The following is a 26,492-nucleotide window of genomic DNA, read 5'->3' as shown; positions in this document are numbered from 1 at the left end:
ATACAGGCCACGGCCTTCTCAGTGGCAGCACTGACGCTGCGGAATGCGCTTCCAGAGGCCATAAGGGCCCTGCGGGACTTCTCCCAATTCTGCAGGGCCTGAAAAACCAAACTCTTTCGACGGGCCTACAACGACTAATGGGGGATGTGGCTGCCACTGGGGAGGGGAGGGACGGTGGCTCAGTGGTAGAGCATCTGCTTGGGAAGTAGAAGGTCCCAGGTTCAATCCCCGGCATCTCCAAAAAAAGGGTCCAGGCAAATAGGTGTGAAAAACCTCAGCTTGAGACCCTGGAGAGCCGCTGCCAGTCTGAGAAGACAATACTGACTTTGAGGGACCAAGGGTCTGATTCAGTATAAGGCAGCTTCATATGTTCACTGCTATGCCTCTGAGCAATGCTGTCTGCAAGACCGCTAACAGAATGACAGGAGAACTGAGAAATCTATATAAACCGCCTGGGTTACAAAATCTTTTTTGATAGCACAAAATGTTTGGACTTTTAAATTGTTTATATACGTTTTACCTTTTTTACAATTGTAATTTAAACTGTTTTATGATTGTTAGCCGCCCAGAGTCCGCTTGCAGAGGGGGCGACATGTAAATCCAAAGTAAATAAAGAATCTACCTAGTTCCCATTTAAAGCTGTTTGTGGGCATCACTGCATCCACATTTTAATCACTTTCTGTGTAAAGCGGTATTTCCTTTTATCCATCCTGAACCTACTGCCCCCATCAGCTTCATTGGATGCCCTTGCGTTCCAGTATTTTGGGAGAAGGAGAAAAAGTTCTCCTTGTCAACTCTCTCCCACCCCACATGCATAATTTTGTAAATCTCTTTCATGCCCTCCCCCACCTCAGTCATTTTGTTGTATGGTTCCAAACACAACTAAAATGCACTGAGCAAAACACTCAAGGAGTGCGCTGAGGAGAAACACAAGAAACATGGCAGCAAGGAAACCACCAACTAGTGGATTATATCTGCTATATCTAAACACTCCAGACAACATATGCATGAAAGGAGGATAATATTTTTCAAGAATAATGTTCCACTTTGTGGGAATATGTGGATTTTATACTTTCAAAAGACACACACACACAAAAAAAAAGATAGGCAGGAAATGAAGACTTCATCCCCGCAGCTGAAAATTGAAATTTAGAAAGCCGTACTCTCAAGCATACTAAACATATCCTGGGATACTAAAATGCTATTAATCCTTGCTGAGAAGCTTGAAAGAACCATTAAAAATTAGGACCAACACAAGACCACCAACAAAGTACGCCTGCACTTTAGGGGGGAAAGCCCTCTTTCTAGCGCTTAGCATATTTGTATTTGCAATAAACTTAGCAAGTGTGCCAAAAACTTAATTTACTTAATACTTGTTTACTAATACATCAGAGACTTCCCCCCGCCAACCATTTCTTCACATAAGCAAGATCCCCTTCCATTTCATTTTAAGAGAACATTAATTTAATGCTGAGACCTATACAAAAGTGAGCTTTAAAGGAGCTGTTTTATTATTTTTTTTAACTTATGCATGCGGATACCTGTACATTTCTAATAAATTTCTGTTTTTGCAAAATTCCACACTCCAGATGGTCAAGGAGACCAAAACATTCCCATCATCTAGATGAAAATGGATACCGTCCCGCCTCCATTTTGAAACAGGCAGCAAATCACAAAATTAGCAGTGAGCCTATTCCTGTGTTCCCAGGTCACGAGTAAAAGGAAAGAAATTCACAAAAAAACAACAATAAGAAGGGAGAAGCAGAAGCGGGGGGAAAGTACCTTGCAAATTTTGCGATAATTTCTGAGATGCAAACCACAAGGAAAGGGGGACTCTTTACAACACTCATAATGACTGATTACCAGTTTCTGCTGAAACAGAGATATTGAAGCAGCATGGCTTAAAGGGAACGATCGTGAAGGTGTGGGGTTCCCAGTTTCCACGGCCAGCAACGTATCACAGGATACAATCTTCTCCAACAGTCTTGTGCGAAATTGTAATAGTGAAATTAGTTTGTTTTTATTTAAAAAGAGAAAAAAGTATTTAAAAGAACTCTGCCCAACTGAGAAGATAATCAGACTAAAATGAGGGAGCCAAGGGAATCCAGTGATGTCATGATTTATCCATTATGTTTTTATTAATTATTTATTAAGTGGTTTTATTATGTACATGAGCCCCAAGGGCACTGAGCTTGTTTTAGAACTGGAAATGCTACCATTATAATTACTACCGTGGATGCTACAGTGCATGTGGAGTACAGGACACCCTGAATGTCAAAGTGACTCTTTGAACCTGATTCAAATCCTGCTCCCCCCCCAATCCAGTGTAAAAATCACACCCATTTTTTCCCCTCCCCCATAGTTAGGTGCAAGTCCAGTTTTATTTGGTTTGTTTAAAACTGTCCTGCAATTAGAACAAAAAAATAAAAGCAGTAAAAGGGCACTGTGCTCTCCCTGGTCCCAAACTCCGTGGATTTTAAAATATGTTTATTATGGAAAACGTATATGGAGATGAAGAAGATTGCAGATTTATACCCCGCCCTTCTCTCTGAATCAGAGACTCAGAGCGACTTACCATCTCCTATATCTTCACCCCCCACAACAGACACCCTGTGAGGTGGTGGGGCTGAGAGGGCTCTCACAGCAGCTGCCCTTTTATGGACAACTCCTGCAAGAGCTATGACTAACCCAATGCCATTCCAGCAGCTGCAAGTGGAGGAGCGGGGAATCAAACCCGGTTCTCTCAGATAAGAGTCTGCGCACCTAACCACTACACCAGGGGTGGCCAACAGTTAGGTTATGAGTAAATTAAAAGTTTACGTATCATCCCTTCTGTCTTTTTTCTGGTCCAATTCAGCTCTTGGGGGGTTGTTTTTTTTGCCATTGGGGAGGCCATGCTGGCTGGGGCTGATGGGAGTTGTAGGCAAAAAACTTCTGGAGAGCTACCGTTGGCCACCCCTGCGCTACACCAAACTGGCTCTCTTAAGTGGGCTAGATCAGATGGGAGGTAGAAGTCCACTGGAAGGGAGACAATGCCTTCAAGATTTCAGAAGTTTATCTTTTCATTCAATGCCATTCTATGAACCTATAAACATGAACATATGAAGCTGCCTTATACTGAATCAGACCCTTGGTCCATCAAAGTCAGTATTGTCTTCTCAGACTGGCAGCGGCTCTCCAGGGTCTCAAGCTGAGGTTTTTCTTTTTTGCACCTCTTTGCCTGGACCCTTTTAGTTGGAGATGCCGGGGATTGAACCTGGGACCTTCTGCTTCCCAAGCAGATGCTCTACCACCGAGCCACCGTCCCTCCCCTATTCGAGCTATTCTACTGAATATAGCATACATTTTGAGCATAATGAATGCATTTCCAGAAGACAGCAGGATTGCGGGCTATCCACCGACTGGTCCAGGCCTTCAAGATTTCAGAAGTTTGTCTTTTCATTCAATGCGACTCTTAGCTATTCTACTGAATATATCATAAATTCTGAGCATAATGAATGCACTTCCAGAGGACAGCAGGATTGCGGGTCATCCACCAGTTGGTCCTGAATTCACTGTAACGTCTGAAAGATCTTGAATACATACAACAGTTTATATAAGCACATACAGTTTGGGTGTATATAGGCAGGGCTGGCAAACTAGGTGACTGGCTAGGGCTCTGGCCTTCTGGGGATGCCAAATCGGATGCTCTCATGGGACTCAATGATGTTATCAGTGTGGGGTGGGGGTGGGGCACCAGAAGCTAGCCCTGCCTAGGGTGCCAGACAGTCTAGGTCCAGCACTGTATATAGGATGTCAAGAAAGCTATGTTGCATTTGCAGTAAGGGCAGATCCAAAGGTCATAATGGCCTCGCACGCATGTTCACCATGATGCACACGTTGAACAAGCATCCAGTCTTCGTAACGACAAAGAAAGGCGACCACAATTACATTAACAGCCTAAGCAATAGCAATCACATTTCAAACAGACAAGAGGACTGAATGAGCCAGTTTGGTGTAGTGGTTAAGTGTGCGGACTCTTATCTGGGAGAACCAGGTTTGGTTCCCCACTCCTCCGCTTGTAGCTGCTGGAATGGCCTTGGGTCAGCCATAGCTCTTGTAGGAGTTGTCCTTGAAAGAGCAACTGCTGTGAGGGCTCTCTCAGCCCCGCCTACCTCACAGGGTGTCTGTTGTGGAGGAAGGAGATAAAGGAGACTGTAAGCCGCTCTGAGACTCTGATTCAGAGAGAAGGGCGGAGTATATATCTGTGGTCTTTTTCTTATGAAATATTCCTCACATGCACACACATATGAGGGAAAATCTGTATCTCAAACGTTATGGCAGTAAATTCTGTGCATGCCAGTCTCTGTCCCAGAGCAGCCTTCCTCTCATGCTAAGTGTGCCAAGCGTGCCAAGGCTCACTGCAAACCACTGGTTTTGTGTAAATGGAAGTGCTAATATAAGAGGAAGCGTTCTGTGCAGCAGAGACTATCTAGTGGACATGGAATTTGTTCACAGGATCCAAGCTAGGGCTGCCAACTCTTGGTTGGGAATTACCTAGAGATTTTGGTGGTGGACCCTGAAGACAGTTGGGTTGGGAGAGGGATTTTAGCAGGGTATAATGACAAAGACTCCACTCTTCCAAGCAGCCATTTTTCTCCAGGGGAGGTGATCTCCGTCAACAGGAGACCCGTTGGAATTCTAGGAGATCTCCTGGCTCTACCCGTAGGCTGGCAATCCTAATGCAATCCTACACTTGATATCTTTGTTGGGCATGGATAGACAGCACTTTTTGTGGGGGCCCACTGAATACACTGAACTGAGAATGAAACCACCACCACCTTTATTGGCATAACAAGAATGAAATGGTATGGGTTCTAGGAACACACGCATCAGATAGGGTTTGTGTTTTGTCTGTTCCAGCTCTTTTTGTGGAGGGCAGTCAGCCAATCACTGATCATCTTGGGTACATATTATCAATCACGGGTGAAATTCTAGAAGGAGCTCCTTTGCACATTAGGCCACACACACCCCTGATGTAGCCAATTCTCCAAAAGCTTACAAAAGAGAGCCTTGTAAGCTCTTGGAGAATTGGCTACATCAGGGGTGTGTGGCCTAATATGCAAAGGAGCTCTTCCACCCCTGGGACCAATAATCTGGAAAACCCCAGACCAAACTCTACACTCAAGCATCAAGTAAACTCTCAAGCACATGGGACTCTGCCTTCTCTTTGAAATGATTCTCTACTGAAATCACCATTACGTCCCTTCTGGAACATATTTAGGCTGCATCAGACTGGCTTTTTTTCTTTTGACTAATTTAGGTAACTCCCCAAGTAGGAAGAGACCCCTACCTTCTTCCCGGTGGGTTTGGGCTGCTGTGTAGCTTACATTAACCACATAGGGACCATATATATCTCCCCCCCAAACACTCAATTTTTTAAAGAAGGTGTCAGAGCGGTAAAGCTGCAGTACTGCAGTCCGAGCTCTCTGTTTATGACCTGAGTTCAATCCTGGTGAAAGCTGGGTTTAGGTAGCTGGCTTAAGGTTGACTCAGCCTTCCATCCTTCCGAGGTCGATAAAATGAGTACCCAGCTCGCTGGGGGGGGGGGGAGTGTAGATGATTGGGGAAGGCAATGGCAAACCATCCCGTAAAAAGTCTGCTGTGAAAATGTCGTGATGCGACGTCATCCCAGAGTCAGAAATGACTGGTGCTTGCACAGGGGACTACCTTTACCTTTATACTGCAAAAGGCAACAAACAACTTAATAAAATGTAGCACAAATGATAAAGCAATAGACAACAACTACTGTACTAGATAAAACCAAGATAAAGAGAAGTAAGCCAGAAGAAGTTCACATATTTGGGATCCAGAAGCCCCCAATTCGGACAGCGAGGCCTCTATCCAACACAAAATTAAACAAGCTTAAACCCAACAACACAAGTCGGCATTGGACTGACGACTTCAGAACTGCTGCTACAACTATATGCTTGAATTGCTTGTAGGTCTTGTCCAGTAACACTGAGAAATAAGCAAGTCACTGTGGGAACCTTTCGTGAACTGCCAGTGGGATGGACTGCAATCCCGATCAGCGTGTCGTGTGCTCCATGAAACAACTCCTTTGGCCCACTCCTATCAATGCCTGTTTCAATTTTTTCAAAAGCACACGAAGTCCTGATGAGTAATACACGGCCTCTTGAAATGCTCAGTGTTTGTTCTGTTCTTGAAACCAGGGACAGCAGAGGCGACCATTCTCAAATAATCCAGGCATAAATATTGAACGTCATTTTGTCCTCGTTTGTATGAACCCAGCCTTAGATAATGAACTGCATTCAACCTGTGCCTTAAAGTCACATAAAGAAGGGGAAAATGGGAATGAAAAGAAAATATGAGCAGACGTGCAGATCTGACCTAGGAGGTTGCGATTTCTGCCAATTCATTCACCATGATGGCATATCAAACCAACGCCTATCACTTGAGGTCAGGATGTCTAGAACATACAATGTGGTGATTACTGAGAGAACATCTTTTGTGTAAAACTCACTAAACAGTGTAATATATAAGCTGGCTTTTTCATCACAGTTTTGATGAGTGTTTTCTCCTCTGAATGGAAGAACGCTGATTCATCAGGAGTTCCGTGCACTTATTTGCAGTGTGCATGTACACTGCCCTGACCTGGAAAACCCAGGTTAATCCTACCCAGAGTTGGAATTCTAGCAGGAGTTCCTTTGCATATTAGGCCACACACCCCTGATGTAGCCAATCCTCCAACAGCTTACAAGGCTCTTTTTTGTAAGCTCTTGGAGGATTGGCTACAACAGGGCTGTGTGGCCTAATATGCAAAAGAGCTCCTGCTAGAATTCCACCCCTGGTCCTACCCTCATTAATCTCAGTAGCTAAGCAGGGTTGACCCTGGCTAGTATCCAGTTTGGTGGGATTTGGGGTTTGTGTGTATGCATATATGTGTGTGTGTGCATGCACCTGGAAGCCGTAGTGACTTCTGGTGACTGAACCCAGGATATTCAGGGAAGTGAATGAATAAAGCCTGCCCCCACATCCCAACTGCTGATATTCCAAGGAGGTCTCCCATCCAAGTACTTCCCAGAGTCCGTCCTGCTTAGCTTTCAAGTTTTGATGAGGTCAGGCTTACCTGGGCTACCTTGGCAAGTATTTGTCTGGGAGACCTCCGAGGAATACTAGGGTGATGATGTAGAGACAGGCAATGGCAAATGACCTCCGTACATCTCCCGCTTTGAAAACCCTATGGGGTTGCCATGTCTGCTGTGACTTGCCGGCACATTTACACTGCAAACCACAATCCATCACTTTTAGGCAGCAAGCACTGCTTACAGGAGAATTTTTTATACAAAACTACATTTGCATTCTCTTTCATTACATATTTACAAACAGAATGAGGATTTCTAAACAAAAGGTTTTACGTATTTACACTTTCTGTGCATTCCAGTCCCACACTCGGTCCCTAAAGTTATTTTCTTCCTTGCTTACTTCCATATGTTCATGTTCATTTGAAACTGCGCCTCAAAGAAATTGGTGTGTCTAAATAGCAGTTAAGCAAGAATATGCTTTTGAATTTTTTTTTCCACACCAGAAAAATGCAAATTCCGATTCAGATGTACACTCAAAATATTCATTAATATGAGCAATCATACAGCACAATTAATGAATTCTTGATTACCGGTTACTGGGAATGTATTTGTCAGGTCACAGTAATTGCAAAATTAACAGCATGTTTTGAAATTCTCCCAGATCAAGACATTATGAACATCCCAAACTGAAACCTAAAAAAACCAACAATCATACATGTTAAATGACACTAGAAGACACAGATACAGTATAAATTCTGTCTACAAAATCATGGAAGAGGCCATACAGCCCATCTATTCCAACACCCTATTCAATGCAGGATCATATTTGATAGACAGACAGACAGACACAGGGCTTTTTTGTAGCAGGAACTCCTTTACATATTAGGCCATATCCCCTGATGTAGCCAATCCTCATGGAGCTTACAGTAGGCCCTGTAATAAGAGCCCTGTAAGTTTGATGGAATGGCTAAATCAGGGATGTGTGGCCTAAAAAAGCCCTGGATGGATGGATAGATGACAGCTAGCTAGATAGACAGATGACAGACAGACAGACAGAGACACACCTAAAATCTAAGGTTTTCCAATTAAACCACATAGCGCACAGATTTGCAATAAAATGGTCTGGCATTTTGCTGTACCCCCTTCCTGCCCACCATAGAGTTAAATGTAACAAAAAGCACAACATTGTGTGCGTGTATGCGCACATGCCCACATGCTCTCAAGTCACATCTGACTTATGGCGATCCCATGGGGTTTTCAAGTCATTCAGAGGAAGTTTTCCATTGCCTGCCTCCATGTCATGACCCTGGTATTCCTTAGTGGCCGTCCATCTAAACATCACCCGGGACCAACCCTGCTTAGCTTCTGAGATCTGATGAGACTGAATTAGCCTGGGCTATCCTGGTTAGACACAAAGGCACATACAAAACCTGACATCTGCGCAGTTATATCTGTAAGGAGTCTGGCTTCAGCCTATCAGTATCATTTATTTAGAAGATTTATGTCTCAACATTCTGTTCAAGCAGGGCCATATCTGTGACGGACAGGTAAAACAGCCAACCTGTGCCTATGGGGTTGCTGCCCCAGCACCCAATCACCTTTCAGAGGGAGGATGGCATGTTGGAGTGATGCAAGAGGGCAGTTTGTAAGCTAATTTTGCCTGATAGAGTGGCTGAACTCTACACCTAGGAGAATCATAGAGTTGGAAGGGGCCCTATAGGCCATCTAGCCCAACCACCTGCTCAATTTAGGATCTGCCTAAAACATCCCAGACAAGTGTTCATCTAGTCGCTGCTTAAAGATTGCCAGTTAGGGGGAACTTACCACCTCCACTGTCCAACAATTCTTACTGCAAAAAAGGTTTTCCTAATATCCAGTTGATACCTTCCCACTCTTCATTTAAACCCATTCTTGCAAGGTCTCTCTTCTGCTGCCAACAGGGACAGCTCCCTGCCCTCTTCTAAGTGACAGCCCTTCAAATACTTACAGAGAGCAATCCTGTCCCCCTCTCAACCTACTCTATTCTCCAGACCGAACATTCCTATGTCCCTCAGCCTTTCTTCATAGGGGTTGGTCTCCAGGCCCCCGATCATCCTCGTCGTTCTCCTCTATACCCGCTCTATTCTGTCCACATCCTTTTTTGAAGTGAGGCCTCCAGAACTGCACACAATACCCCAGATGTGGCCTGACCAATGCAGTGTACAGCAGAACGATGACATCTTGCGGTCTGGAAGTTATGCCTCTGTCGATGCTCCCTAAGATGGCATTTGCCTTTTTTGTCGCTGCATCACACTGGCTGCTCATATTTAACTTACGGCCCACCAGCACCCCAAGATCTTGTTCACACACACTGGTACCCAGAGTACACTGTAGTGAGGCCTGTCTCTGATTCTGAACAGACCTGGTGACTTTTAGGAAACAACAGGCTGATTTGGGTGGAACTGTGAGTGTGTGAAAGGATCCAACCTTGTGGCTATGCAGTAAAAGCCTATTTGCAAATGCAAGCGTTTAATTTGTTTGTGAATGCAAGCATTGCTGAGATACCAATGCTCTGATTCAGTATAAGACAGCTTCATGTGTTCGTGTGACCTGGAACCAAAACTGAGGAGGAACTATGACTACTGTGACATGATCCCTACAACCCATTCCAGTCAGCATCCAGCTGCAGCATCCTGTGCCCACTGAAGTTCCCAAACACTTTTCAAGGGCAGCACCATGTAGACCAGGGGTGTCGAACTCCTTTGTTATGAGGGCTGGATCTAATATAAATGAGACCTTGTTGGGCCGGGCCACGTCGGGTTGGGCTGGATCATGTTGGGCCAGGCCGTGTGTACATATTTAAGGTTAGGTAGCAGAGATATAAACTTTATAAAGGACACAGACAAACACAATTAAATATATACGAGAGCCTGGAAAAATAAGCTCTGCCTTCCCCCCTTCCTCCCCAAGGGAGGAGCATCAGCCAATGGAGAAAATAAGAGGTTTTGCTATGTAGCTCCTGTGTGACTGAGCAAGGCTGGCAAAGCAAGCTGTAATGCAGAAGGAAGCAAGAGAGAGGGAGAAGGAAACAGAAGATAGTCAGTTGCTCGGGGGCCTGGACTGGCCCCCAGGTTACATGTTTGACACCCTTGACCTCTATTGCCCCAGACGTGCCACAGTAAAAAACAATCCAAGAATGGGGGTTTAGCAAAGCACCCCTCAATTCTGTGGTCAGCAAGACAATTCAGTCTGCTGAGTGTGAAAACATGCCTGTGACTATGATTGTAAGGAGGTGGATTGAAGAGGGGAAAATACCTATTGCAGAAACAGAACATACTCGTGTTGAGCACAATTGTGTATGAACGCAATCCAGATAGCTCACCTTCTTGATTGTCCTCAATGTTTCCCAATAGCCCCTAACCTTAACCCTAATGAGTGAAAGGCCAAGGTACTAGTCTATTATCCACACACTTCTCCTGAACACTTCTGAAAATATCTTCCTTCAATAGATGTAAACGTCCCCCTGATATTGTATGGGAGAAATGTGTATAAATCCCCCAAAACCCTAACATGGGTCATTAGCTTTTCTAATGACACTGCCTTGTCCACAACAGAACTTGACATTTGATATATAAAATTTCAAATAACTACCAAATACAAGCAGCAAGAGCACTGCAGATATCCTGATTTTAAAAAAGGACCATGGGTTGGATCCTGGTTGAAAGCCAGTTTGGTGTGGTGGTTAATTGCGTGGACTCTTACCTGGGAGAACTGGGTTTGATTCCCCACTCCTTCACTTGCAGCTGCTGGAAAGGCCTTGGGTCAGCCACAGCTATCTCAGGAGTTGTCCTTGAAAGGGCAGCTTCTAGGAGAGATCTCTCAGCCCCACCTACCTCACAGGGTGTCTGTTGTGTGTGTGTGTGGGGGGGGAAGGTAAAGGAGACTGTAAACCACTCTGAGACTGAGATTCAAAGTGTAGAGTGGGGTATAAATCCAACATTTTCATCTTCCACTCAGAGTCCATGTTAGGGTTTTTGGGGTTAGTTATGGTTGCTTGTTTTAGGGTTGAAAAATGGGGAAGGGATGTCATTTCTGGTGTGACCCCCAGAAGTGTCACAGGGCGACACTTTAGGACTTCCTCAGAACTCTATGATATAGCCATAGTATATAATATATGGTATATCACTACAGATATATAACCATAGAGTGTTTTGGGAATTATAAATCATCACAATGACGTCACTTCTGCAGTCACTCTGGAAACCACGTTGCAGCATTGGAACACTGCCTATTTATATGTCCACACCCTGTCCACCTGCCATTGGTTGCCAGTGTCTGATTGGCAGCCCTAGCTCAGCTCCTCACCATAGCTCTTCCCCCTGTGGCTTCTATCCATAGAGGTCCCATCAGAGGCCCCTCCATATCTATGGGCCTGAATAAAACCCACTTCTCTATGTCATATAACAAAACATTACGAAAGCATATACTGTTTTTTAAATAAGGATCCTGCACTTTTCAATCCTAACAAGAGGCGTTGCCATTGGACTATCCATTACGTAGTGCTATCTTCCTGATGGTGATACAGAATTCTCTAATCAGATGACAAAAATGGATGCAACCAGGCCTCAGGTTCAGCAGCAGCTCACAAGAGTGCAGCTCCTGAACCTTTCTGAAGGTTCCCCCTCTTCCTCCCCACCTATCTTGTCCATGGAATAGCAGATGCAGATACATAACAATCCCTGGATTAGGAGAGTGGGCAGCCACCCAACCACGAGGGGTTTTGCCACACTCCCAGCAGCCCTCATTAACCCCGGGGGAAGCCCATGCCATCCTTTCTCCTTATTTTGGGTGGTAGGTGGCTTACTGGCCTTTTGATTGGGAGAGTGGCCCAGGAGAGCCCCAGGTGAGCAATGCCTGCTTGGGCTAGCTGAATCTCTAGCCAGCCCAAGCAGACATCGCTTGCCCAGGGCTCTCCTTTCTTGCATCAGGTTGCTTTTGGCTCGGGGGGGGGGGGGAGCATATGCTAATTAGTTATGCTAAAGAGCTTCATCACCTATTTTTCTACAAAACGACCCCTGGATGTAACCAAATAGATGCACTTTTGCCATATTTATGCAGGCGATTTTTTTTGCCAAATCTCCACAGAGCCTCCTCAAGGCGGCTTATGAAGTAAAACTTCAAAAACAAAACAGTATTAAAATGCAACAATATATTCAAGCCCTCCCCCCCACAGTATAAGTACTAAAAGATGATTGACTGTATTATACATCTAGGTGGGCAGCTGTGTTGGTCTGAAGTAGTTTAACATCAACCATTTAACACCAACAAAGTTTTATTAAATGTATGAGCTTTCATGTGCGTGAACACTTTCTTAGATACAATGAAATGAAAGTTAACAGCCCACATATACAGTTTTTTAACTGCACTGTAATTAATATTACAAATGATTAATTGTATAGATTACTTTCCTGTACAGAGTATCAGAGAGCAGAGAAACCTGTATGAAAGGGCGTAAACCAGCACTATTTCTCCCTTTAGTTCAGTCATGGAGAGACTTACCCAGTTCAGTCTTGTTCAAGCTCTACCTGCAAGTCTCAGTATTAGGTCTGCTAGCCACATTTAGACTGTTCCAAAAAGATCTGTATGAACATTTTCACTGAGCACATATTACCCACTTCTGGACTTTGCACCAAGGCAGCTGTCTTCTTATTTCTTACTCTGGAAACTGCTTTAAGATCTGCTTCTACCACCAGGCCCTATCCTGCCTCTGGGATAACAAGCGAGCTTTCCTAATGACACTGCCTTGTCCACAACAGAACTTGACATTCAATAACATGCCAAATTAGTTTTTCCAAACATCTGGATCACATAAAGATTATATTGTAAACATGTGCTCGCAAAGAAGCAATACTATCTAAGGTGAAGTCAAGATTTTCTGAATATAATGCCACTGTAGTAACCAACATATCTTGGAATCATAACCATAAGAGTTGGAAGGGACCTCCAGGGTCATCCAGTTCAACCCCCTGCACAATGCAGGAACTCACAAATACCTCCCCTTAAATTCACAGGATCTTCAATACTGTCAGATAACCATCTAGCCTCTTTAAAAACCTCCAAGGAAGGAGAGCCCACCACCTCCTGAGGAAACCTGTTCCACTGAGGAACTGTTCTAATGCTCAGGAAGCTCTTCCTAATGTTGAGCCGGAAGCTCTTTTGATTTAATTTCAACCTGTGGTTCTGGTCCTACCTCCTGAGGCCACAGAAAACAATTGCACACCATCCTGTCTCACCATCCCGTCCCATCAAAAGCCATCTTCCTATTAATGAATAGTTCTCGATGAAAGAATGGGCATGTGTTTGGATCCATACGGTATAATGTGATAATTTTAAAAACCTACCTCAGCTTTGGAGAGGGGGAAAATCAAAATCAATAAGAAATAACAAAGTTTCTGGTTAATGAGAAGCCGTTTCTTGGCTTTAGAACTGGAGGTTCTGTTTATGTCGTTCATGTCTCTATTGTCCTGATAGCAGGCTACTAGGAAATTTCACATGGACACTCTTCTTTGGAACTGGTATGGAAGACATAAACAGGTAATTCAGGCTTCCGATCTTATTTCCCCACACACAGGAATTCTAGTTTTGCTGGTCTGAAGTGACTTTAAAGATTTCCCATGCATGCTTTGCCCTGACCTACTGGGGATACATTTCTGCATATCTCAAAAGCATCCAGGTGAAGGAAGATGGACCTGTCTGATCAGAAACACTTTGGAGGCAAAAGTATCCATGTGAATTAATTCTCATTGGTTCATGCTATCACCTCAAAAGACCTCACATTCTTGCAGTTTCCAACTGATGATAAAGCAGGGCGCTCTCTGCTGGATTTTTTTTTTTATCTTTCTTCAGTGATGATAGATTCACCTTGGTTTCAAGGAAAATGTGATGCAGCTAAGTCACTTTCTCACCAACTGTTTAACTGCACAAGAGGTCTCCTCCCTACTCCATTATATACTGAACTCAGAATCTAACTGACCTGAGTCTTCGGTGAAATCCTCTGTGAAGATCACTGAACATGCAAGCCCTTACTTGTAAAGCTCACTTTCGGGTCCTGGAAAACAGCTTAAGGCCTATCTAGGGCTTTTTTTGTAGCAGGAACTCCTTTGCATACACACCCCTGATGTAGCCAATCCTCCAAGTGTTTACAGGGCTCTTTGTACAGGGCCTACTGTAAGCTCCAGGAGGATTGGCTACAGCAGAGGGGTGTGGCCTAATATGCAAAGGGATTCCTGCTACCAAAAAAGCCCTGTATATACCAGGGGTTGTAGAAACACGTGAAGTGGGCACGCTAGCCTTGAAGTTCCCTATTAATGTGTCCACTCCTATTGCCCGCTGCCCTGGGGATCCCAGCAGGAGTCTTCCCATCAGACCGAGTTGTTGTCCTGCTCCTGAGAAAGAATAAGCCACCATTTAAACTGGGAGGAGTGAAATATTCATGGCAAAAATGCAGTGACCTGAGAGTAACCTGAGAGGTAATGGCTATGTATTTTTTTTTGCTAAATAAATCATTCTGGGAATGCCTGCCACTATAAACAACGCCCAAATGAAATTTCTGATCTGGGATAAAAGAGCAGAATTTACAACGCCTGAGTTAATCTTGATAATCCAGGACGAATAAACTCTCCTTAATGCGGGGAAATAGTGCATGCCGTGCGACTTCTTCCAGAGGGTGACAATTTTGAATATAGACGATGCAACTGTATTGGCACAGTGGAACAAGGGTAGCCAAAGCTTGATATAAAAGCTCCCATACCTGGCTAAGACCCGGGGCAAAGCCTTTAACACAGGTGGCCCACGGGGTATGAGCTCAATGGTTTGTGGCCAGGATCAGGGGCTGAGCTGAGCAGGGAATTTCTGCAGGTCTGGGAGCAAAGCCCAAAGGTTTTGACTGGCTCCAGGGAGTGGTCAGCAGGCTTTGGGCAGATTGAGAGATATAGCACAGTGCAAAATCTGTGCATTTACCTAAAATGTACAACTTTTTTTTTTTTTTTTTTAAAGAGGAGAAAATATAACCTTGCCTTGCCCTATGCTTGTCTGGCAGCTATTTTCAAAACAACAACCATATTCTTTTTTCTGGTTGGTTGGAAAATACAAAGTGGAATTTAAGTCATGCCTCCAAGTAGTCGTGCTTTTTTTTTTTTAAGGAAACTGCACATTTTCAGATCCCTAGAAATATACTTAGATAAATGTCTAATGAAAGGAACATTTATGCTGCCTAGTACGAGGGGCGTGTCCTCTTATATGAAGTTCAAAAGAGAACATGTATTAAATTAGAGACAGAGAGAACATAAGAACATAAGAGAAGCCATGTTGGATCAGGCCAATGGCCCATCCAGTCCAACACTCTGTATCACACAGTGGCCAAAACCCCCCAGGTGCCATCAGGAGGTCCATCAGTGGGGCCAGGATACTAGAAGCCCTCTCACTGTTGCCCCCCCAGCACCAAGAATACAGAGCATCACTTGCCCCAGAGAGTTCCAACAATATGCTGTGGCTAATAGCCACTGATAGACCTCTGATGGAGAGAGAGAAAGAGAGAGAGACAGACAGACAGACATCAAGCTGCAGATGACTTATGGTGACCCTTTAGGGTTTTCAAGGCAAGTGATGTTTGAGGTGGTTTACCTTTATCCGCCTCTCTGTTGTGATCCTGGACTTTTTTGGTGGTCTCTCATCCAAATACTAACCAGGGCCAACCCTACTTAACGTCTGAAATCTCACAACACTGGGCTAGCCGGGGCCAATGGAGTCTTGTGAGCTGCTGGCATTAAAGTTGTGAGCTACTGCACAAATTAGTTTGCGCCGGGGTCATTTTTCCTGAGCTAAGACCAAACTGTGTGAGCTGGTGGCTAAAGAACTGGGAGTTAGCTCACAATAACTCAGCCTATAGGGAACACTGGTCAGGGCATTAAATTATATTACCAAATAGCGATTATGATCGTTCTTGGAGTTCAGTGAGATTTCAAAAAAAAACAAAACCCAAAACCCTGGTAAACTAATAAAGGTAGAGGCAGTCCCCTGTGCAAGAAGCACCAGCTGTTTCTGATTCTGGGGTGACGTCGCATCACGATGTTTTCACAGCAGACTTTTTACAGGATGGTTTGCCACTGCCTTCCCCAGTCAGATGTCTACTCCTTACTCCCAGCAAGCTGGGTATTCATTTTACCAACCTTGGAAGGATGGAAGGCTGAGTCAACCTTGAGCCGGCTACCTGAGCTTGGACTGCAGTACTGCAGCTTTACGGCTCTGCGCCATGGGGCTCTTAGTAAACTAATACACTGGATAAATTAGTACCATGGACAAACCAGTACAAAACACTGATTTTCTGCATTGAGTGTGAACTGACTTGGCACAGAGTCTAACTGTTCCATATATGTCAGTTTTCAAAAGTTTTATTAGTTTCAAAAAGAGTGGGGGTAGGGAATAGGGGAATAGAAAGCACAATACATTTTGACCTTGTTCTGCATAAAAATACTTTCAAAAAGTACAAGCTTAGTTCGACAATACAACAACAACAACAATAATAATAATAATAATAATAATAATAATAATAATAATAATAAATTTTATTTATATCCCGCCCTCCCCACCTCGGCAGGCTCAGGGCGGCTAACAACATTTTATAAAAACATACAATAGTAGATACATTACATAAATTGTCCCATATTATTACGTCTAAACTAAACATCATCCACATTTAAAAATTTTATAGCATAAATCTTTTGTTAAAGTTATCTATTAGTTTTGACGATTCCAGTAAAGGCAATTTTATAATATAAAATACAGGGGTGGGGGGGTGGGTGGGAAAGGAGAGATAAGTTCACACCAGAGAATAAGAGTCTTGCGTGTCTAACGAGGCATAAAGTTTCATCCAGTATTTTCTTGCTTCTTCTTTAGATTTCCCAGCCAAAAAGCTGGGATAGAAAGTCCAGCTCTGCTGTTTCCAGAATTTTACCCACCAAGTCCATTTATGTGGGAATTTCCTGAGATTTCCATCTCTGCGCCAAGAGAATCCTGGCTGCTGTGTTTCCCAACAGGTCATCATACCTATAATTCTGATTTGATTTTAAGAGATTTGGATGAGTAAATGCTTCTACAGGAGAATCCCATCTTGGAATTTTTTTTAATAAATTCTAGTCTTTAGTCAAGACCACATATGGTACAAGGATTTTCGAAACCAATGATTCTTAAAATAGGAATGACCTTCAAGTCTTTGATACTATAAATATGCATGCCACTCCATAGTAAGATCATGTCCTTCTAACAACAATTGTCTCTTGCCATTCAGCGGTATCTAGTCTCTTACCCATAGAAGCACCGAAGCTTTATAATACAAATTGCCAGTCTGGAAGGTCCATACCTGCTCTTAATTTAGAATCTTGCAATGTCTTTAATTTAATTCTAGGTTTTTTGCCTTGCCAAATGTATTTAGTGACCATCTTGTTCAGTTCTTGAAAAAATCCACTATTTACCAATATTGGAATAGTTTAAAACAGGAATAGTGGCCTTGGGAGGATATTCATCTTTATTAAGGCTATTCTTCCCATTAAAGATAGGTTCAAGTCATGCCATTTTTCCAAAACTTTTTTAATTTCTTGAAATAGTTTGTCATAATTATCTGTTTTTAAGCGGCTACACTTATATTTGAGATAACAACACCCAGATATTTGATTCTTTTTTCATACAAAACCCCTGATTTTTGCTAGAAGGATTGAATTTGTTCCATCGTCATATTCTTTGTCAGAAATTTTGTTTTATGGTAATTAATCTTTAATCCAGCCCAGTAACCAAATTGTTTAATCTTATTTATAAGACAGTCTATTGAGTCCATCGGTTGTTCTAGTATAAAGACTAAGTCATCTATGAAAGCTCCGAGTTTATATTGTTCATCTTTTATCACAGCTCCCTTTATACTTGCATCTTCCCTTATTTGATTATTCAATACCTTCAGAGATAAGATAAAAAGTAGAGGTGACAATGGGCAGCCTTGTCTTGTACCTTTTTGAATGCTAATTACATCTGTTAGTTCGCTGTTCACGGTCACTCTTGCATTTTGTGAAGAATATATTGCTTATATGTCTAAGGGTCACTACACAGTAGCACAATTCAATTAATATGGAAGTTATGCTGGTCAGTGGAAAGAGTGATCTATCAGCTGGTTTTCAACTGTTTTGAATGGAGGTTGCCTCTCATATAAAAGCTTGCAGTTACAGAGCTACTAGAGCTGACCAAGTATTCGGATGCCCAGGGAAGCACTTAGTATTTTTAATCCATTTCAGTTATGGCAATTGTGACAGCTCCAGAAAAAAACTGGAACTTACTACCATACTTTAGAAACAGCCAAGAGAGATTACTGCAATCATGGTATGTATAGCTGCTTAGAAAGACTGAAACTTTTGACTGGCTCAAAAATACAATGACCAGTATTTTAATGGGAACCTACAGATTTGTTCATACAGGACCAATGCTGAAAAATCTCCAGTGGCTAACAGTTTGTTTCCAAGCAGATAGATCCAAGTGGGCAGCTGTGTTGTTCTGAAGCAGTAGAACAAAGTAGGAGTCAAGTTTCACCTTTAATACCAACAAAGTTTTATTCAGAATGTAATCTTTCATGTCTGCATGCACTACACATTCTGAATAAAACTTTGTTAGTCTTAAAAGGTGAAACCTGACTCCTACTTTGCTCTACAGTTTGTTTCCAAGCACAATTTCCATATGCTGGTTTTTACCTTTAAACCCCTTAAAGATCTAGGATTGAAACAGCTGATTCCATCTTTCTGTGATTTATGGCTTCTGGTAAGGTCCTATTCTGTATGCCTTCAGAAGTGAATGACAAGTGGGAACAGGGCCTTTTCTTTGATGACGCTAGACTTCATTACTTCCATCTATTTACCAAATTTTGCATATTTCAAAACAGTGTATAAAAATAGAAGCACAATAACTGCAACAATAAAATTATAAGAACCCAAGCACATAACAATTAAAACATCGTTATGAAGAGCCCCATGGCGCAGAGTGGTAAAGCTGCAGTACTGCAGTCAGAGCCCTCTGCTCACGACCTGAGTTCGATCCCAGAGAAAGCTGGTTCAAGTAGCTGGCTCCAGGTTGACTCAGCCTTCCATCTTTCCGAGGTCGGTCAAAGGAGTAACCAGCTTGCTGGGGGGAAAGTGTAGATGATTGGGGAAGGCAATGGCAAACCACCCCATAAAAAGTCCACCGTGAAAACGTTGTGAAAGCAACATCATCCCATAGTCAAAAACGACTGATGCTTGCACAGGGGACTACCTTTACCTTTTTTATAATGCAGCAGTAGCAACAATAGTGAAGGAGTCAGAATAATGGCATCTATGACTGTAGTAAACAATGAAGAAGAAGAAGAAGAAGAAGAAGAAGAAGAAGAAGAAGAAGAAGAAGAAGAAGAAGAAGAAGAAGAAGAAGAAGAAGAAGAAGAAGAAGAAGAAGATGATATTGGATTTATATCCCGCCCTCCACTCCGAAGAGTCTCAGAGCGGCTCACAATCTCCTTTACCTTCCTCCCCCACAACAAACACCCTGTGAGGTGGATGGGGCTGGAGAGGGCTCTCACAGCAGCTGCCCTTTCAAGGACAACCTCTGTGATAACTATGGCTGACCCAAGGCCATTCCAGCAGGTGCAAGTGGAGGAGTGGGGAATCAAACCCGATTCTCCCAGATAAGAGTCCGCACACTTAACCACTACACCAAACTGGCTCTCCATGAAGATTTCAGCATCCTCTAAATTGACTGTAAGGGTGGGAACAAAACAGAATTCATGGGAACGGGCTTTCCAGATGGCCATTTGGTGTGAGATGGCCATTTGGTGTGATGGTAGTCTCCCCGTGAGATGAAATTTGGATCAGGGTCCCTCCCACTGACCTTAAATCGTGAGAACATTCATACCTATGCTCTCGAAGATATAACCAGGACCAGTATTCCCTCTAAGCTGAGTTAGTGTGAGCTAGCTCACAATTTTTTTAGCCTCCCGCTCACACATTTTTGTCTTCGTCCAGGAAAAATGGCCACAGAGCAAGTTAATTGATGCAGTAGCTCCCAACTTTAATGCCAGTAGTTCACAAAGTAGAATTTTTGCTCACAAGACTCCACAGCTTCGAAGGTGTATTGACCAGGACTCATCAGGACAAATCAGGACTTCCAAGCTCAACACCAACACTTTAGATTTGGCCCAGAAGCATATAAAAAGACAGAACAATTGTTTCTATACTGGTGTAATATAATTCCACCTGCTAATACCAGACAACAGCCTGGATATGACATTTTGCATTAGCTAAAGTTTCCAAATTGTGTACAAGAGCAGTCCTATGAAGAACACACTAAAACTGTCTAATACAGAGTTTGAAAGTTTAAACTCTGGACCACCCTGCCAATGCAATGTTCACTGGGCACCTACTCTGTTCTCCTTTGGGTGCCAGTTGAAAAGATTTTTATTCAGTCAGTTCCTTGGCAATATCTGATTGTTATTCTTAGGATCCCTTCTGTCAACTGTGAATTTGGTTTACTTGGCTTTGTTGTAACAGAGAGTTAAGGATTGTCATTTTTAATTCTAGTTGTAGACTGCTAGATTAGATGGAAAAGTGGAGCATAAATGTTGCATTTTTTATAAAAGAAATGCTTATCTTTTTTTAGTCATCTTGGTTGGGAAGATGTATTTGAAATATCTTACAGAAAGCATCTGCAAAAAGCTTATAGGATTCCAAACTCTGAGGCTTGTGCCCCACATAGACCAGGTTCCTTCTGTCATTCAAGCTTCCTGACTACGCATTGACTTTTATAATCTTTCTGCCTTACACCACCACTCATTGCAATAGTTCAGAAAGCCCCAAATAGCAGGTTCAGAATAAAGCCCCAAATGTTATCTGTTATCCCTGATGCATCATTTCTGCAATTTACTTTCGGGCGGAATTCAGTTTATGGGGTCACACCCTCCCCAATCTTGCAAGTTCTACAGTGTCTAAGTGAGACTGTAAAGGTAGTTTACAAAATTCCTCAATACTAATAATTTAAGTTTCTTTATACAGCGTTAGATCCTCTCTGTACACATTATAAATGGTTTCCAGTCCAAGTAGAACAATTTAGCATTTCTTGAAGAATGCAGAGGCCTTCACAGCATCTAAGACGTGTCCCTGGAGGAATAAGCCATGTTTTCTTCAGTGTCCCCCTAAGCTGCTACAGGGCTTTTTTGCAAACTTACAAAAAAAGTAGTCTCTAGTGTTGCCAGGTCCAACTCAGGAAATATCTGGGAACTTTGGGGGTGGAGCCAGGAGCAAGGCTGTGACCAGCATGATTGAACTTTGAAGGGAGTTCTGTCCATCACTTTCAAAGGGACCATACTCCTTTTAAATGTCTTCCCTTCATTGGAAATAACGGAGGATGGGGACACGCTCATTTGGAACTCAGAGAATTGGACTCCCAGTCCAATCTTTTTGAAACTTGGGAACTTTTGGGGGTGAGAGACACCAGATGCTATGCTGAAAATGTGGTGCCTCTACCTCAAAAAACAGTCCCCCCCCCAGCCCTGCAGATCGATTCTCCATTAAACTCTATGGGTACCAGTCTCTATAGGGTACAATGGAGAGCCCGGCAGATATTCAACCCCCCCTCCCGTATTTCTGTTAATCCTGAAATGGGGGGAGGGCCTCCAACCCAGGGGATCTCCTGCCCCCTAACTGGGGATCAGCAATCCTAGTCATCTCTATTAATTGTTAACTGTGTAAAAAAGAGCAATTACTGTTTTACTTTGTTTAAAGCTGGCAATGGTCCCTCTAAACTGTGGAGTTTTGTGAGCAAAGATTCTACTTCATATGAGCTTTTGGCATCAAAGTTGTGAGTCAGCAATTTGGCTACTGCATAAATTAGTTAGCACTGGGGCCATCCTTCCTGAGCTAAGACAAAAAAGTGTGAGCCAGAGGTTAAAAAACTGAGCTAGCTCACACTGAGGGGTGGAATTCTAGCAGGAACTCCTCTGCATATTAGGCCACACTTCCTGATGTAGCCAGTCCTCCAAGAGCTTACAGGGCTCCTATTACAAGGCCTACTGTAAGTTCTTAGAGGATTGACTACATTGACTGTTAACCGCCCTGAGTCCGCTTGTGGAGAGGGCGGGATAAAAAATTAAGGTAAATAAAAATAAACAAAATCAATCAGGGGTGTGAGGCCTAATATGCAAAGGAGCTCCTGCTAGAATTCCACCCCTGCTCACACTAACTCAGCTTAGAGGGAACACTAGTTAGGGGGGACAGAATGGCCGCCTCAAGGGGATCCAGAGAATAGTGGCACCAATTTGGGGAAGGTTTGGAAACTTGTAGGTTTTTGTCACACGATAAGCAAACCTGTTTTGACTCCAACCTGTCCAAAGAGATTGTAGCAAATTCGTTTTGGAAAACAGTCTATCGAGGGAAGGAAAAGGATGATCAGGAGATGAAACCTACTGCCCGACTCCTGTTTGCTTGCAGAACCAGAAGGATAGCCCTGTGTGGAAACAGCCCTATCATCTTCCTCTTCAATTGACCCCTGAACAATATAGTAGGCTTCAATCATGGTATCTAAACAACTCTGGAATTTTAAAAGCTCACCACTTCTGGCGTTTCACTGGTCAAAGCCTTATTTTTGGACTCTTTTGCCCAATTACTTCATTTGAGTGATGGTGCAACTTCATAAAGCTATGATCCTGCTGTCATATGTAATTTTAAGTGAAGTCACTGGGACATCCTTGCATTTTTAGCCAGGGCTTTTTTTGTAGCAGGAACTCTTGCATATTAGGCCACATACCCCTGATATAGCCAATCCTCCTGGAGTTTACAGGGCTCTTCATACAGGGCCTACTGTAAGCTCCAGGAGGACTGACTACATCAGGGGTGTGTGTCCTAATATGCAAATAAGTTCCTGCTCCTAAAAGGCCCTGTTTTTAGCTAAGCAGAAATTTCATTGCACAGGAGCCTAAGAACAGAGCAATGTAGAAAGAAATGTGTAGTGAACATACGATCATAAGAATCATACCATTGGACCCCTCCAGGGTCATCTAGTCCAACACCCTGCACAATGCAGGAAACTCACAAATACCTCCCCCTAAATTCACAGGATTCTCATTGCTGTTAGATGGTCATCTATCTGGTCTCTGTTTAGAAACCTCCAAGGAAGGAGAGCCCACCAACTCCTGAGGAAGCCTGTTCCACTGAGGAACCGCTCTAACAGTCAGGAAGTTCTTCCTAATGTTGAGCCAGAAAATCCTTTCATTTAATTTCAACCCATTGGTTCTGGCCCTAACTTCTGGGGCCACAGAAAACAATTCTGTACTTGAAGATGGTGATCATATCACCTCTCAGCCGCCTCCTCTCCAGACTAAACATGCCCATCTCCTTCAACCTTTCTTCATAGGACTTGGTCTCCAGACCCCTCACCATCTTTGTCGCCCTCCTCTGGACTTGTTCCAGCTTGACTATATCCTTCTTAAAACGTGGTGCCCAAAAACACATTTTAAGAGAAGTCATGTTGGATCAGGCCAATGGCCCATCCAGTCCAACACTCTGTCACACAGTGGCAACCCCCCTCCCCTCCAAACAGGTACCATCAGGAGGTCCACTAGTGGGGCCAGGACACTAGAAGCCCTCCCACTGTTGCCCCCACCCAAGCACCAGGAATACAGAGCATCAGAGCCCGAGGCAAAGAGTTTCATCTATACCCTGTGGCTAATAGCCACTGATGGACCTCTGCTCCATATGTGTATCCAATTTCCTCTTGAAACCTTCCATGCTTGTAACTGTGCTTGTGACTTTTGCATTTCCCTGTTTGTGGCCACTGAATGGGAAAGAGCTAACAGCACAATCAAGTCAGAAGTGCTGGGAAAGGCAAAATCGCACTTCTATCAGTAACATTAAAAAGTTTCTATATCTGCTGTCTTGCTTTCTTCCCAGTCTGCTGCTAGCCCTCCCCTAGGTATACTTACATATGCATCCCCTGGTGTGCAACAATAATGAGATTCTTTCTGGGTACCCCTACTGTGTTAGTTTAAAAGAAACGGTAAGATTCCCCCTATCCTGAATAAATGACTGTGCAAGAAGCTGCTCTGGCATAAGCCTTTCCAAAAAGGAAGTAAACATGCATTTTATGTTTGTCTCTTCACTCGTCCCCTCCTACTTTGCCGCACAAACAAACACCATTTTGCCATTCCAGGGGTAAATTTCCCTGACTTGCAGTAAAAAAATCAGTTTGTACTTTGCTATGTGTTAGAAGCAGATTCGCTGTTTCCTGGACTGATCCATTCCAGGTTTCCAGCAGAAAGATGCCTTAAAAAATGTTAAAATAAAACCCACTGCAGATCCCTAATTTGGGCCACATGTTGCTGGTGGTGATTTGAAGTTTGGGGGGGGGGGGGAGAAGAAGGGAAGTATGTGGGGCGGGAGTTGTTTGGGGGGAGGGGAGGGAGGGAGGGGGGAAGATGATGAAAAGACCAGCACCACAAGTGAAGCACATTACCAGCCCGGAGTGGAAAGGGCCGGAAGGAAAACCCACCCACCTCACCCTGCGTTTATTCTATCAACCTGCAATTGCAACAATCAAAGCCAGATGTCGGCTCTTCCAGATCTTTCTCACAGGACAAACATGCAAAAGGCCTAGGGCCTGGCGTTGCCATCAAATAGTAATTGATACCATATGAGCCACAAAACAGAAAAGCACATGCAAGCCACCCCCAGCCCCGTGAGAGGTATGAAATTGCAGGTCCCGCTGAGCCGTTAAGTGCACGGTGCACCATGAAAAACAAGTGTACATCGCTACGGTAACCACCTGTAAGTCACAGAGGCAAAAAGAGAGAGAGAGAGAGAGAGAGAGGACTCTTTGGCAAAGATAAAACCCTGGAGGATAACGAGAGGTGAAAGGTCACCTAGGGTTAATGAAAAAGGTTGTTTAGCATGGCTGAAAATGAATGCAGGTGTGAGAATGATCACAATGGGCTGTGATGCTCTCTGGTCTCACATGCTCCCCGTTATTTAATTGCAACATGTTCTCCTGCGCCTACCTTATGCTGAACACCAAAAATGTCAAAAAATTGCTACTCATTTATTTCTCTGCTTTCACCCCACCCCCCTCCCGGTTTCTCATGCTACAGACAATATTTTGCTTAAAATACACCACTGAAAATAGCATAATGGATTCATTAAGACGAGAACGGTTGCAGCGTTCCATCTCATACCATGGTAATGTCCCTGTTTTACGCAAGCATCCTGGCTGAAACAGCTGGCAAACTGGTGTTTTTAATACAAAGGAGCTTCCTTAGCGGCGACCCAATCCAGTATATGCGTGCATTCTCAGTTTTCTCTTGCTTTGATAAAAGCACAACATGCCACTGTGCTCCCATATATTTTATATCAATGCAATCAAGCAGAAATGTGCAGAGGCTGTTGTACATTCAAAAGTTACTACTTGGATGCCAGTTTTTTTTTTTTTTAAACCGCAGCTCGTTCCGAGGTGAAATGTTGAGATACAGACCACACCACCCATCTGCTCCTCTATATTTGTTCCAATTCCATCACCAATCACTTCTATACAAACAACAGCCTGATTCTAAACATACCCTAACCATTAGTAGGGCTTGGGGTTTTTTTCCGTATCCCACTGTATATGATATCCTAACTCCACAGATCAAGTCTAGCTAAAATATTTTCCAGATGGAGCAGCTAAATTCTACATCTTGTGAACGCCCGAAGTTAAAAAAAGGTCAACTAAATTTAAAAAAAAAATGATGTCATTTCTGTGCAGTGATGTACATTCTAGTACAGTAACAGCAATTGAGGGGGAGGGAGAAGACCCTATATCCCATCTATTCAATACTCCGTACCCCAGCCAGTGAGCTACTTTTGATACTACTTTGCTTTGTCTTTCCTGCTTCTTCAATAGTGGTGAGAAATTTAGTACAGTCCTCACAATAAGTTTCTGAAATTCTGCAGTGCCTGATAAAGTCAATGTATTATCATATTTGCTGCAGAGGATGGGTAACACAGAAGCAACCATTGGCTCTGGTACCCCTTAAGACAGCATCAGTTTAGGTCTCCACAGTGAAGAAACCAACTCAGAACCCTCCTCTAGCCTATAAGAAAAGCCATCTTGGATCTGGCCAATGGCCCATCCAGTCCTAACACTCTGTCACACAGTGGCCAAAAAAACCAGGTGCCATCAGAAGGTCCATCAGTGGGGCCAGGACACTAGAAGCCCTCCCACTGTTGCCACCCCCTCCAAGCACCAGGAATACAGAGCATCACTTGCCGCAGACAGAGAATTCTATCAATACCCTGTGGCTAACAGCCACTGATGGACCTCTGCTCCATATGTCTATCCAGTCCC

General features: G+C 43.5%; 1 protein-coding gene across 21 annotated transcripts in view; it reads right to left on the bottom strand.

The window, feature by feature from the left end:
- Positions 1-26,492, bottom strand: part of TCF4 (transcription factor 4) — a 568,596-nt gene that overhangs the window by 77,258 nt on the left and 464,846 nt on the right. The window lies entirely within an intron of this gene.

Source organism: Heteronotia binoei, chromosome 4, assembly GCF_032191835.1.
Source record: "Heteronotia binoei isolate CCM8104 ecotype False Entrance Well chromosome 4, APGP_CSIRO_Hbin_v1, whole genome shotgun sequence".
NCBI lineage: Eukaryota > Metazoa > Chordata > Lepidosauria > Squamata > Gekkonidae > Heteronotia > Heteronotia binoei.
The sequence above is the reverse complement of the archived record's forward strand: the minus strand, read 5'-3'. Positions and strand labels throughout refer to the sequence as shown.